We start from the raw sequence: 14,762 nt of genomic DNA, 5'->3' as shown, positions 1-14,762 counted from the left end.
GGGCAGGAAACATCGGCACTAAAATTGCCATCTTTTCCTCCACCACACACCTGGTAAACACGGTGCTGCTGGACCGTCACAGGCTCTTTTTCTCCTGCCGTCATACCTTTGATGCACAAGACAGAGGGTGAATCAGGATCCTGTGGCGAACAAAGATCAGAATCTGAGGTGTAGTGGCTTTCGTTTCTTGCCTTAACACCCTGGAACCGTAATGTCCAATTGCCTAAAGTTTTGGGGGCATAAAACTGAAGTAACGTTCTGTCACGTGGAGCCACATTCACAAGCATCTTCGGAAGGGCTTGACACCTTCGAATTTATAGCAACCCTTGACAAATGCTTAAAGTTAATTTAAAGCTAAAAGGGATTTGAAGGAATGAGAAGAGGTTAGTGGACCTGCGGTACTTTACACAGGGTTGGGGTGGTTTTTTTTTGGGGGGGGGGGGTTCTCACTGAACCTTGACTGTGGCAGGCACTTTCCTGTGGCTACACCCTCGCTTCACTCCTTTCCAGCTCTCAGGTCCTCCCTCCATTGCTACTCTTCCCCCTGTCCCACCTGCCACAGGTCCTTCCTCTCCCTTCCATGCCTTTTCCTCAGCTCCCTCACGCTTGGACCAGCCTCTCTTTCCTTGGGGGTCTGCAGTAGTTGTCCCATCCAGGACATTCCTCTCCTGTGCTCTCCCCTTCGCCTCTCAGAAGCTCCATGCAAAAGTAGCAGTGTGAGGGAAGAGGACAGGGTCTCTCAAGGCCCCACAGCATTTCCCACAAAGATGCTGGGAGCCAGAAGGACATCTGAGCCAGGCCATGCACAGTTCCTGTGACAAACAGAGAGAAAATAGACAAGAAGATCAGTTGTGTTATGGATTATATATTGTGAAAGACAACAGGGTGTACATGGAATTCTGTTACTATGCAGGAAATTACTGGTAGCATTTGGAGCTATAATGAAACAGAACACATTAGTACATGCAAACAGTTTTTTCTGGATGCTTATAGACTGACCAAACATGGGAAAATTTTCACAGGATTGTCGGGAGGAATATCTTTGGTACCAATATAATCCTTCTGCCAAGTGTTAAGTCACTGTTCAAATCCTGGAAGCATTAATCTCCTTCAGTCTAGCAGCCTTCAGAAATGTTTTGTCATACGGAAAAATCACTATGCTTTCTCAATTTCATTCTTCTCTTCAGTTAGAAAAAGCAGCTTAAAAATGAGGAGTTTAAAAGCAGCTTGAGCAAAACAGCCATCTTGGAAAACATGAGTCCCAGATGACAGACATTTGTCCAGTGAAGAAGCAGCTGTAAAAAGGATCTTTAAAGAGAAAATGTCAGCCGAGCTTAATAGCAAATATATTTCTCTGTACCAGCACTGACATTTACCTCAGATACCCCAATGATTTTCGGTTCCTAGAAAGAGTTCTAGCCCTGAATTCTTCTGTACCATTTTGTCTTGATAGCCATCTTTCTGACGATATTACTCTACTGAGCACAGAAACAAAGGCTCCTGTGGGATCAAATACGTAGTTAGCGTTATTATCCTTCTCTACTTTTTTTTTCATTTCTCCCTCTGCTTTTGACAGTGTCTTTGTACGAGGGAGCTACTAGTCACTGATGTCCGCAAAACTTTATATGGCATGGACATCCACCCATACAGAATCTGGGATTTGATTTGTAAGATGTTTAAAAAGTCATCTAAAATTTTTGGAAAGCATCACATGTCATCACATCTCCGTGATTCATGTTTGCAATTAACATAGTGGGATGCAGAAGTTTTATATGATTGGACAAACTCTTTTTGAGGGTGAGGAATGAATATATGTTTGTGAATTAGTAACATCACGATTGGAACTCTTAGTGCAGGCTTTTGGTTTTCAAAACACATAATTTCTACTAAAGAGACATGGTATGAAAAGTATGTGTGAAAAACCAAAACATGACTTTTTAGTGCTATGCTGAATCAAAACAGTTCTATTTGTGCTTTAGTTTCACAAGCACATGTTTAAAATTTCTAAGCTCTGTTCAAACATCAGCTACGCCTGCCCACCACCGTAAGAGCCTCATTTTTCAGCTGTACCAGGAGGGACAAACCTTGAACAAACTTCCAAAGTTCAACTATTTTTGTTTTGTTCCCATGGTATAATTGCGACAGTATAAGCTATAGTTTCATCCCTTTCCTGCGTAAAAGCAGCGCAGCTGATCAGTCTGGATGTGTCAGAGGCTTTCTGCTAAATCCAGCGGGCAATCCGTTCTGCTGAGAGCATTTACGTGTGGTCCTATGAGCCTGCCATTTGCGGAGGACAGCTGCACGCAGATGTGACTAGGCTCAAAACAAGCCGTTAAGCAGCAGTGATAAATTAGCAATTTACAAACAGTTCACAGGTATCAAGAGTTTACTATCAAAGGGAAGAACTTTCGCCTGTTGTGACAACAAATTTGCCAACAGCAATACAACTAACTGAAGTGTGCAGGATAAATTTTTTCCTGTAAGCTCTAAAGATTTCAACAAACTACCCACACAGGAGAAACTGCTGCTGCTGTAGTGATGTGAAGCCACTCTGGCAACTAAAATTGAAGGCTGCTGGAAACTTTGGTGCGAGGGCAGTAGGGAGATAAATGTATTAAAGATCATGACTGTTTCAGCTATTGGGAAAACACATACAATATTTGAATATTATATAAGCATATGTATGAGATAGAATAAGTATATGTATGAGATGAGATGAGCACGAGAAATAACTCTGTTTTAAGACTCAGTCTGTTTAACATATCTCAGTATTGTTGCTTATATAATTTTTTGTGTGTGTTCATTATATAAAAACATTTGCTTTTCCTGAGAATGACTCTGCACCTATTTCTCTCAAAATCAGCAAAAGTTTTATATGGCAGTGCCTGGTAATTCTAGGTTATCTGATCTTTGTTATAAACTATTTCTTCACACATTTAAGGCACAATCCACACCAAACTTATTTGGATTTTCTCTTCCACCATAATCTTAGTATTAAAAAAGATATAATTAAAGAGCCTGTGCTTAATGAAGACATAGAATATATGAAAACTGTAGCATATATGAATGAGAAGACTAAATGAAGGGTTAAAAAACACAAGCTATCAGTAACTGGAAACATTCAAGTCCTAGATTAGTAATCTGCTAATTAAGAGGCCAGACAGATAGGCTATCTATAGTTTTCATGACGTGAACAAAATAAGTTGACAATTAAACAAACAGTGGAAGAAAGCTTCAAACAACTGGATGTAAATTTTCCAGTGGAACGTTGCCATTTCATTCAGATGTTGGTACTTTGCAGAAACATAATGATTTCACTGAAATGCCATTGGGGAGGGGGGTGAAATTGGGAGCATATGCAAAGTCTTTCAGAAAAAAAAAATATCAAAAGCCTTTTTACTTCATTATGTTTTAACATGATGTTGACACTTAAATGAACCATCTTGATTTTTATCAATATGAAATCTTTCAGTTAGAAAACTCAACAGTTTGTTGAAATTTCCTTAATAGGGTGTTCCAAGAGTGTGTGTGCACACACACACATGCGCACCTACCCCTCCCTCTGTATGATGTGTCTTTTCTCTGGTGGTATTTCAATTTGGGATAAAAAGAGATTTTGAAAGTATAGATCAAAACTCCCATAAAACTGAAATTCTGTTGTTTTTTTTTTTAACCAGGAGACATACGAAAGTCCCAGGATGAAGCAGAATGATATGCAGTTCTATCGTATTCTACCTTTGCAGATTACTTACAGGAATGCAAAAAAATCTGGTGCAGCAACATTGAAACAAAGAGACAAACAAGCTCCAAAGCTCTATCCCACAATGTTGAAGTTAAAAAGTGACCTCTGAAACATTTTCAAGAGACATCTCCCAAAGATATTGCTCCAGCAGATGAAAAGATGGCTAAGATTTATAATAATGGTGCTGTACCCTAATTCATTTGAGATATGAGTTTACAACTTTTAAGAATTTTTGGCAGCAATTTTGTGAACACTGCCAACCAGATTTGCAACTACACGTCCATCCAGATTAGTTTCCCACACAAAGAGTTCTTTATTAGGACATTAAATACCTGACCTTTCAATATTAAGGTTCACATTATTAAGTTGTTGACGCTAAGTAAACAATCTGTGACTCTTGTTTAGCTTATCATTGTTTTTGAAAGCTAGGGAAGACAGCCTGGGCCCTCTGACAGAAGTTGCATATCTACACCTAGTAAGAGTGATCTTACCAGATACCCTGCAATTGTTGGAAAAGGATCATAAATCTGACTTTTGAAGCTAATTATTTGGCCAAATACCACTCAGTGGGTAACTTTGTATTCATGAATAAACGATTGAGAAGATATTATTTCCAGCAGCACCTTCCTTCTGCCAAGTTTGGAACTCCACATGGTCAAATTTCTAGCTAGAATACAGTTGGAAAAGCTCTTATAAACTAAGGCAAAGCACAAAGATTTTCTGTTCAGTTTCACAGTGTTAATTGGTGGGATACACACTGTAAGTAACTAACTTACAGTAGCCTCTACTACTGAAATAAAACCGGAAAACATAAATAAAAATGTGTATACTGTATGTAAAAAAGCTGTTCTAGTTGTTATTCAGTTAGCCACAAGCCATGTGCAAACTTCAGAGTACGAAAGTAAACATTATTCTACTGTGTTGCCTTGCACTTTTCCAAATCAGAAGCATGACGAACATACCGCTTGGACTGTTAAGCACAATTCCAAGAGCTCTGTGGTTTGTATGTATGTGCTCATACAAACCACAGAAATCATAAACCAAAGCTGTGTCAAAAAATCCTGTTTCAAATTAAATCAAAATCCATGCAGACGTGCCATTTTTTTCAGGAGAAGCTGAACTAATGAAGCAGGTTTCCTACCAACGTCATTGGATGTCAGTGGGACATCCCTAGCTCACCCCCATCACGTTCTCTGTTATACCCCCAGTGACAACAGGACAAGTTGCAGTTATTCCAGAGCTTTGCACATGCTGTTTGAATAGCCAAGAAGCTGCCAAGTAAAAATTATAAATGAACTATCATAACTGATTAATTCTTCTGGCCTTTTCCTTAACAGGGCCACTAATTTCATTCTCTTTTGTCTGCACAGTAGCTGCCATGAAACTAGAAGGAAACTAATTATTTCTGAATCTTGATAAACTTGACCAGTCGTTTCAAAGCTGAAGCTTCCCTCAGCTCTGACAAGTAGAAGCATTTGACAAAGAATGTTTGTTCAGATAAGCCTCATTTGCTTGGAAAATCAGGCCAAAAATCTCAAAGCCCAGTAAATGGCCTACAAAACTAGCAAAACATGAAAAATGAGCTATTCAGCTGCACTTGCAAAACAAACAAAGAATTTATTACAAATTAACAATGAAAACCCCTTGCTCTTTTGAAGATAGGTATCCCATACGAATCTGCCAACATACAAGTTGATGGGAGTTACCATGCTTTCTTACAGAACAGTTATGTGGGCTTCTAATTAGAGAAACCATAGCAGGCAATAATGATATGTAAGTAATGATAGTACCTAAGTAATGATAAGGCAGATACGTAGTGTGAACCAACAGCCGTTCAGGAAGTCACAACTGGTTCTTTAAATGGAATAAACCTTCTTCATCAAAAAGCTATCAAAGGTAATACCATGGAACAAAACTAAATTCAATTTTCATTATTCATACTTAAAATATTAAAAGGGGATGGAAAGATATGATCCAGCTCTCCTGGGGGGCTATTTTTAGAAAGAACTAGATCCTGGATGCTAACAGAGCCTACTGGTCTGGTTCATGCCAGCACAAAATGAATGACCTTGCTCTCACGACCTGATCTGATAGAGATGAGAGTCTGCAAATGGTTTGAACGGAGACTGAGCTGCCTCAAACAGTAAAACCGTAGCATACACAGAGACAGAGCTAAAGTTATCACAGTGTAGGCTACTAAAACATTTTAATCTCAAATTGCCTGAACAAAGGTTTTTCTGTCAGGATGTTCTTAAAGCTGATTGCTCACCAATGGTGCTGAGGCTATGAGAGTGGGAGAGATTCAGCTCCCTGCGGCCCAGGTAGCTCGTAAAAGTGGTGCATGCATTAGGCAGTGGTGGCAGCAGAGAGAGTTAATTGTCCTCCCAAGGAAGGGGAAATGAAAACAGATTCACAAAGTGGTTTGCAGTGTTAGTTACTTACAGTGTGTATCCCAGTACTGTTTTATTGACTAGCCCCGGCCAAATCTACCCACAGTTGCTGTTCTTGGCTAACCTTGACAAAGTCACTCCCGTTGCCATGAAACAGCCTCCTTCCCTCTCACTCTTCATCTCCCTCTAATTGCCTTTATTGCACTCTCTGATCCTCTGCCTTGCTTCTCTGCCCTCCCACCTGTAACCTGGTTAGCTCGTAGCTGCCACTTCTGGATTGCACGTGGCACTTCTGTGTGTCTGCTCTGCATGTAAAGAAGGAGAAACTGGTCTCTGTAGAGAAGGATGACAGTATCTATTAACAAAAGTAAGTGCTTGACAAACACTGTCCCCTTAGCAACTGGAAAGGCTCTAGCTGCAGCCAGACCTCTTAGGGTCTCTCTGGAACGAACTGGTACCCTTAACTGTTCCTACCAGGAGGCTTGTGCAGAGCATATAATCTGCATTTAATTTCTCTCTAATTGCAGTGACTTATTTTGTGTATGCTCCTGCACAGCTGAAAGCTCAAGCCTGTGGAGCACTCAGTACTTTCCTTTCCCATTGGACTTGGCCCCTAGGAGCAGTACAGTGAAAAATTAGTGTAAAAGTAATAAGATTCAAAAGGCTGCATCCATCTAATGTCATGCTTCTTTTTACTTTAGCCTGCCTTTTAACTATTTCAAATATTTCAAAGGTATACAGCAACATATGATCTACTCTGATTTTTCGACTTAGCAGAGCTGTTCTTAGTGCTGTTTCTGAACATATGTTCTGTTCTTACTTTTAAAATAACTACCAGAATGTCATTCATTCTGATGGCTCCACAAATACTCTATTGATGCATTAATGACATTACTGAATCCAAAGAAACATTTTTACTAAAAACGTATGCAACCTGCAGAATTGTTAAAATCACTGTTAAATGCAAGAACATGTTTAAATACATTTTTTTATTAATGTTTCTATTGCCTTATTAAAAGAGTTCCTTCTGTGAAAAAAAGACCACGTTGTATGTAAACTGGAAGTATAGCCCTGGTTCTTTTAAAGATTACTCTTTTATACAGTTACAGCAAGATAAAGAGTGCTCCAGAAGAGCTGTAGAATCACAGAATTAAAGTATTATTTGTATGAAGTATTCAGGCTTTATCTACATCTTTTAAGATAACTAATGAAAAGCTACTGAATTAGTTCATTAAAATCATTTTATATTTGCTAGCTTAAGCACATAGTTTTGAAAATTGCTCAACTTATAGCCTGGCTGTTATTTAGCAGAAACTTCCACAAAGATTTCTGAAACGCAACTACTCCTCAGTGGGGAACTTCATAGAGGCAGAAAAGATGACAACAGAAAGAAAACTTGGTAACAAATTAATCTGAGGTTAGTTTGCACCTGAAGTATGTAAAACAAGCTGTATAAAAGCCAATCAACTAAATTGCTTTCTCCTTCCCCAACACCCAGCTTCTTCCATTAGAAGAAACAAAGTCATATATATTCTAGTCTGATCTCCTTAATTCTCTTCCAGTCTGAATTATCCTCTGATCCTGCCAATACCGCATGGTAATACAGAATTTGAACACTGCAAGCTTACATTTAATTGAAGAGATTGTCTATGGTGAAATAGCTCCAACCCCAGAGCAGCAGGTAGGTAAACGTGATTCCCTGGGGATGCTGGCACTGGGCAGAGCTGCCAGGGCACGATGGCACTGGTGCAGGATTGGTTTGGTGGGGGAATGGATGAGGTGTGTTTGTAATGTATGGAAACATAGGGCAGGGGCAGTAATGCGTTAGCCACATAGGTTTACGACTTTTATTTCTGCTTGATGTGAGCTTGAATTTACCTTTGCCATCTAAATGTTTTTCACAAAGAGATGTATCTTAATTTCTCTGCTTTTCAAAAAGCTTAAAGGAGGCATACTGAAATAAAACATGGTTTAATTTCAGATATATCAAATGTCCATCTAGTACTCACATCTTTTCTAAGAGAGGTAGATACACAAGTACATTTGGAAAAAAGGTAATGGAAAATTCAAAGGAAACATGAAAAATAACCACATGTATATCAACTTAAAAAAAATTCTCCTAAGAACCACCCCACTGTGCTGTGTTTTCTTTATTACAATATTGTTAAAACTGTGAGGCAACAGCTGTCTAGAACAGTGCTTTCTAACTTTCTGCCGCCTTTGTCCCTTTCCAATATTAAACTTATTTTTCATTCTTTCCAGCTACATGTTATTTTGCATCTGGAACCTCTCCGCTACTGATCTCAATCTACACAATTACTTTACCTTGGCAGTTCTTGTTGGCTCCCAAAATTGTTTTCAGTCCAAGAGGTGGTGCAAGTGAAAGATGTCTTCTACAACAACATTTTCTCTGCCAGTTCTCCTAAAGTCATGAGTTCTTGTTGCTGGTTGTTGTCTGCGTGCTTTATTCCCTCTCCTCTGCACACACTTAGCGTCCTTGGTAGGTCATTTCTTGGCTCTGCATTTTATTTGATCCCACTCCCAAGCTTCACCTTTGATATTTGTCCAACTGTAGCCTGTGTAACTCTCCAAAAGAGAAGAGTTCTCCACTGGAATTACACATCACTGTTGTTCAGGACAGGATCTGTCTTCTTTTAAATTATTAAATGAGATTAATCATATGTTGCATAATAAAATATTTTCGACAAAAGAGAAATCAAGCTCCTCTGGTCACGTCTTTATTGTACTGATCCCCACAATATTATTGTAAAGGAACAAATTTCTCTTTATTTTACAGATAAATATCAGAGATATAAAAGCTATAACCACATTGCTCAGTAAAACAGGACCAAAGGCCATCCTATGGCTCTGGGGTCAGCTGGCACAGCCTGGGTGTCTCCACACTGTGCATGGCCCTGGGTTCATTTTTGGTCTCATGAAGTGCCTCTGTGGTCCTAAGACATTATTATCGCATTCATTTTTTTTCTACTTGTAAAGTCTCAAATAATGTAAGAGCTACATACAGTCCATCAGAGTGTATATTCATGGCATTTATTGATAGGTGGGCAGGTGTCGCATGCCATTGGGCACGTTACCATGGTATAAAGAGGTAGTTAAGGCTGAAAAGTCTGCTGGGAATATGCTGGAGAACTATGCAGGGTACAGGGACCCGGTACAAATTTTTCTGTACTGCCCACTGGCAAGAATTTGGATGTGACAAATGGCTTAAAAGCTTTTTATGAGGCTAGGGAATGATCTTTCCTGAAGCCGGGCTCTATATCCCTTAAAATAAACTTAATGGGTGGACTAGATGTAGTATGGTCATTTTGCTCAGCCACGGAAATCCAGCAGAGTAGATTTTTCTTGCACTAATTAAATGCAAGGCACACCTCTAGCATGTGAACTTGCACATTACAAGTTGTATTTCTAGGCATGGATAACACAAGGACACTGATACCAGGCATAACAGGGGAGATGACACCATTGTAAAACAGTTTGGCTTTGTTCATTCTCTCTATGGAAAAGTTGCTTCCATAAGACATTAGGGAATTTATTTTCAAACAGATCTCATCTTTGATGTATTTCTCTGGTGGCTGAGTTCCCTCAGTATTTTTTTATGAATAGTGCACTAGTATTTCTATTACATGGCTCTAGCTTAAAATACGGTTTGAAACAGAAGGAAGTACTTACTCATTTAGCTATTAAGATAAATTCACAATTCATGAATTGTGAATTAATAAACAAACTGGATTAATGAACTTACACTAATTTATAGACTTAATGTTAAATTAATGAATGTACAAACTGTAAGAGGTGATAACATATGGGGCCTGATGTTGCTCGGAAATATATAGCTGAGTGGCAGGGTGTTAACATTGCTATCGGACACAGACAAACAGAAATCCAGCTAGATTTTCAGTCTAGCAGACCAGTGCCATCACCGAATCCATCCAAATGACTAGTATTACTGGACTTTTTCCTTGGCACAGAGCACAATTCTCCAAGTTAAGGCAAATCTGTCTAAGTCTAGACAGCTGGCGTTCCAGTGGAAGCTTTTTGCTACCATGATAGCATGGCAAACAGAGGCTAGGGCTTGCATTCTGGCAATGAGATGGGTTATAGACCACAAAATATTGTTCTTGATGAAAAAAAAGTGTAGCTAGGGTACCTGATGATTTTTGAAGTATAAGCAGGGGGGGATCTTTGTCTTCTCATTCTTCCTCAGCTATATAAGGTGCCTGTTAGGATTATTTCTTCCTGTTGGTCACCAGCCTTATAAGTCTACCCTGCTTCATTTGATCAGCGGGTCACTAACGTCAATGCTGTTGCACCAAAGGAGAATTGGGAAACTAATTGCCTTTTGCAGTAGTGACACAGTAGAGGACAACTGGTCACAACTAAATCACGACATACCCTCCTGCCACTCATAATTAACTTTTCCTTGGAATGAGAGGAACGTGCTGTCCTGTTGCAAAAATAACAGTGTGCTTGGTTGTGAGCCAGAGTCAGTGATAAATACATTTCTGATTGCAGCCAGCAACTTAATTTACAAGCATCTGATTTAAAAAAAAAAACCAACCAAAAAACCACCTTTAAAAAAACCAGTGATATAAATAAGGCAACTGGAATCTAATGCACTGAGCACAAGACTGGAATCACAAGACTTGGTATTCATACTGCTGCCACTAACCTGCTGTACAACCATGAGCAAGTCATTGGGTGTCTCCTTTTTTGTTGTTCTGAGCTGGTAATTAGCTGCCTTTAGACACGGCTTCGACATCAAGGCTTCAGCTCTGATCTATGGATAAAGTGTCCTGTTCATATAGAAAAAGTTTCCATAATCTTAAGGAGAGATTTATAGTTTCAACACTTGAAAGTCCTTAAGTGAACTATACCTTGTCTGCAGGTATTTATACAGGGGAATTTTAGCAAAATTGTGTACCTACATAATATGATTAAGGCCGAAGAAGTAGAGATAAATCCAGCTTTATGCAAAATAAGGTCCATGCTGTACAAGTCCCACTCACAGGTTCTGCCACAAAATACACTGGTCTTCTGAAAGCCTGCATTTGTTTCAACGCAGCATATTACTACTGTGTCAGACCAGTTGCAATATGATCAGATCAGCAAAATTAATATAATTTATCTTTTGAGTTACTGATCAGACATTTATTTTTAAAGATAATATACTGCTCTCTGTCCTAAATGAGCCAGCAATCCATGACTGAACAGGAAGTATGCAATTACATGCTGATGTTCAGTAGGCAGAGAATACTCCTGAGTGACTCCAGTGGTCAATGTATCATTGCCTAAAAACATGCAGACAGCCAAAGCATCAAATTTGAATGTCAATCCTCTAAAAGTTTCCACTTCTGCAAAGAAAATAAGCAAACTTTTGCCATCACTGCCTCAAAATGACCATATTTTTTTAGGAGATTTTTGGTTGCCCAACTTTACCTAAAATATCTTGCCTACAGAGTTGCCAAATGTAAAACATTTGCCCAACTTTTTCCGCCTTTAGTATCAGCTTTAAGAGTAACATTCTGGAAAGTTTAGACAAACTTTTTGCTGTTTATGAGAGCATGAGAAAAGATTGTTTTGATAACATTAACATGTTAACACTTACCTTTCCCCCATTTGTTGGTTCTGCTTCTTCCTTGGTTCAGTAACAGGGGTTTTGTTACAAGCCAAAATTTAAAGCCAACATGCTTTTGTAGTCCCCTGTGGAAGCCACAGTAAACTGCCATTTGCACAGAAGCAGCAGAATCTGGAAGTTTGCTCTGAAAATGTCAGTGCATTTCATTAAACATGCCCACATTGTTCTGAAGTAACCAAAGCACCAAAACACATGGGGCAAGGATCTTTGCTTTCCTGGTACGTGCTTGTTTTCATTGGAGCATTCTCTGATTCAGAGCACGGACTGAGCAGAGCTCTTAACATCAGAATCATGCTTAATATTTTAGGAAAATCTTCTCTGAAAAACTTATATCCTTTATTTTAGAAACTTCAAGATGTGCACTGTAATAGAAGAGGTGCTGTAGGGAGGTAAAGAATAGTTTTCTCAGTAAAGAACTGGGCAGGCATCGGAGAGCTGTGTTTTATTGCCAGCTCTACCACACAGTGCTCATGCTATGCTAGACAAATCAACATTTTTTTAGACAGATATTCCTTACGCAGCTGATAAAAGAAAGAAAAAATAAAGCTCATGTTTTGTTTTAAAACTCTTTCTCAGAACAGTTTTCCATGGGTTATCTTTCCAAATTTTCTCAATTTCAAGAACAATTTTTAAAACATTGTTGGAAAAGACTGACTTTTTTGTGTGTGTGTTCTTTGGATAAGAATGAGACAAGGAGAGAAAGAGAAAAGCCATGTTTCACTTTCATATGTGCATAAATTAAGATCATAAAGTTAAAAAAAAAAAAAAATCAAAGGATCTGACTTTCAAGCTTTCAAACGCATTATCCCATCTGGCTTACATTTTGCCCAAAGAAAAAGATTCTGCTGTCTGGGGATGGGGAGAGAACAACGCTTAGGAAGCCTGTTCAGCAGAGTGTACCCAGGCTTTGACCTGTGAAGCTGCGCTCCTACACTGATCCGTGGTGACAGTACAAAAGAGTGCGTGGGAAGCGAGAGGAGGCGTACGGTTGATGAATCCATGCCAATGTCATTCCACTGGCAAAATCCCCTCTTGGGGAAGGGAAGCTGTTGCAGAAGCTCCTGCGCGCTGAAGGCTGCAGCTGTGTGCACGGAGTACTTATGCTAATTTTTGCCCAACCTGAGAAAGAATCGGGGGCGGCTTTATCACTAGCACAGCGTACCTCTGCTCAACGCTCTTGTTTTTGCTTGGGGCACTGAACAGCATTAAGCTCCGAGAACAGAATCTATTAATATGAATGGAGAGAAATAAGCAAATTTATTTGCTACCACACAACTTGGAGATATCCGAGTTTTTCCACTGCGTTTCAAGATCCTGTTGCCTTGGTAGGCGTAGAAGTTCAGAACAGTGAACTGCTGTGAGCAGAAGGGACTGGCTGTGAGGAGTTACAGAACAGCAGTTCAAAAAAGGACACAAAGACTATTACAGATGCTGCAGGGAAATGAAATAATTTTGCTTTTATCACAATGCCAGCAGTTTCTGTTTTGACACCAGTGGCACAAGAATAAATGCCAAGAAAAGAAATTTAATCTACATTCAAAGAAATGTGATTTTAAAAAGACAGATCAAACCACGTGCTCAGTACACGGTGACAGTATTCTTGAAATCATGCACTGCTTCATGTAAAAATAGCCATGGATTAGACCTTCCTCCTGAATTTTATCCCAGGACCAGTATTTTATAGAACTACTAAGACGGATGTATTTTTATCCGAAAAGGAAAGAAACTATTTACCTGGTAGTGAGTTCTTGATGGAGGTAAATACTGAACACAACAAGGCACTATGTCTTTAGATACTGCTTTCTCTTGAATCATCTGTTATATAGCTTTATAGGGTTAATTTCAATGCCTGGCAAGCTGGGAGAAATTGCTATTATGGGAGCTTTTTATAGCTTGGGAAGCCAAAGTTAAAAAAGGTATAACTTCCAGGAAGTGCATTCACAAAAGAATTACATAATGCTACATTTGACTACAATTATTCCTAACAACATGCATTTTTTTAGACAGTGGTGCCCTGCTAGAGGCCAGGCCAAAACATCTTGTTCATCCAAAGCTCAGTAAAATTTTGAATCTCTAACAGAAGCAGGATTGGATCATTACTACAAAATTATTTTAAAAATATTAAAATATAGAGTTTTGATTCAGGATATATTCCATTTTGCAGCACTGAGGGTAAATCTGTTTTGCAAATGGAGAATGAATATGTCTATATGGCTGCCAACCCACCTTAGTTTACTGCAGCTAACAGAGAGGCTATCACAAACGCTGCGGCTTGTAATATAAGAACAAAAACCTCCTGGGTCTCTGGGGTGCGGAACTACAGCAACAATTATCAGCTTCCAATCTTTGTTCTCGTGAATTGATGCGGTGACACATATTTGCATTTCTCTGATAGGAAATGATAGGGCATGCTAATAGCTATGTAATAGTTGAACAGTTATTTAAATTCAGGTTAACTCTAATTACATTTTGTATTAAATGTGGAGAGCGATTTCCCCACCTCCAATGGAAGGAACCATGTGGTAAGGCTGACATGCAGAGAAGGGTCTCTAAAGCTTTTCTCATACCAGTTCCTGGGGAAGCCATCCTACGGAAGCTGTGGCTTTTGAGTTTTTGTCTCTTTCCCCAGTCCTAGGAAGCCAAAAGGCTAGAAAACATCAGGGTTGGAACTGTCCTAAAGCAACAATATTTAGCTTTGCTGATGCTCTTTGGCCTGATAGCCTGCTGGAAATATCCAGTTGACAAAAATCACTCAGGCCCCAAAGTCTGCCATGAAAGCTGGGTGCAAGGCAGTTAGGAGAGGGCACACCACTATCGTTTTCTGTGGAAACTTGATCTGGCCCTCCAGTGGAGGGCTGCCCAGGCAATGCCATGTGCCCGGCTGCAGAAGGCATCTGTAGAAGCTTTATCTCCTAAACAGCACGAGGAAGCCGAGGGACCTGGAGGACCTCTCTTGCTGATCATGAATGAGGGG

This window comes from Apaloderma vittatum, unplaced genomic scaffold (genome assembly GCF_000703405.1).
Source record: "Apaloderma vittatum isolate BGI_N311 unplaced genomic scaffold, ASM70340v1 scaffold29648, whole genome shotgun sequence".
In the NCBI taxonomy this organism is placed as follows: domain Eukaryota; kingdom Metazoa; phylum Chordata; class Aves; order Trogoniformes; family Trogonidae; genus Apaloderma; species Apaloderma vittatum.
Note: the sequence above shows the minus strand (reverse complement) of the source record.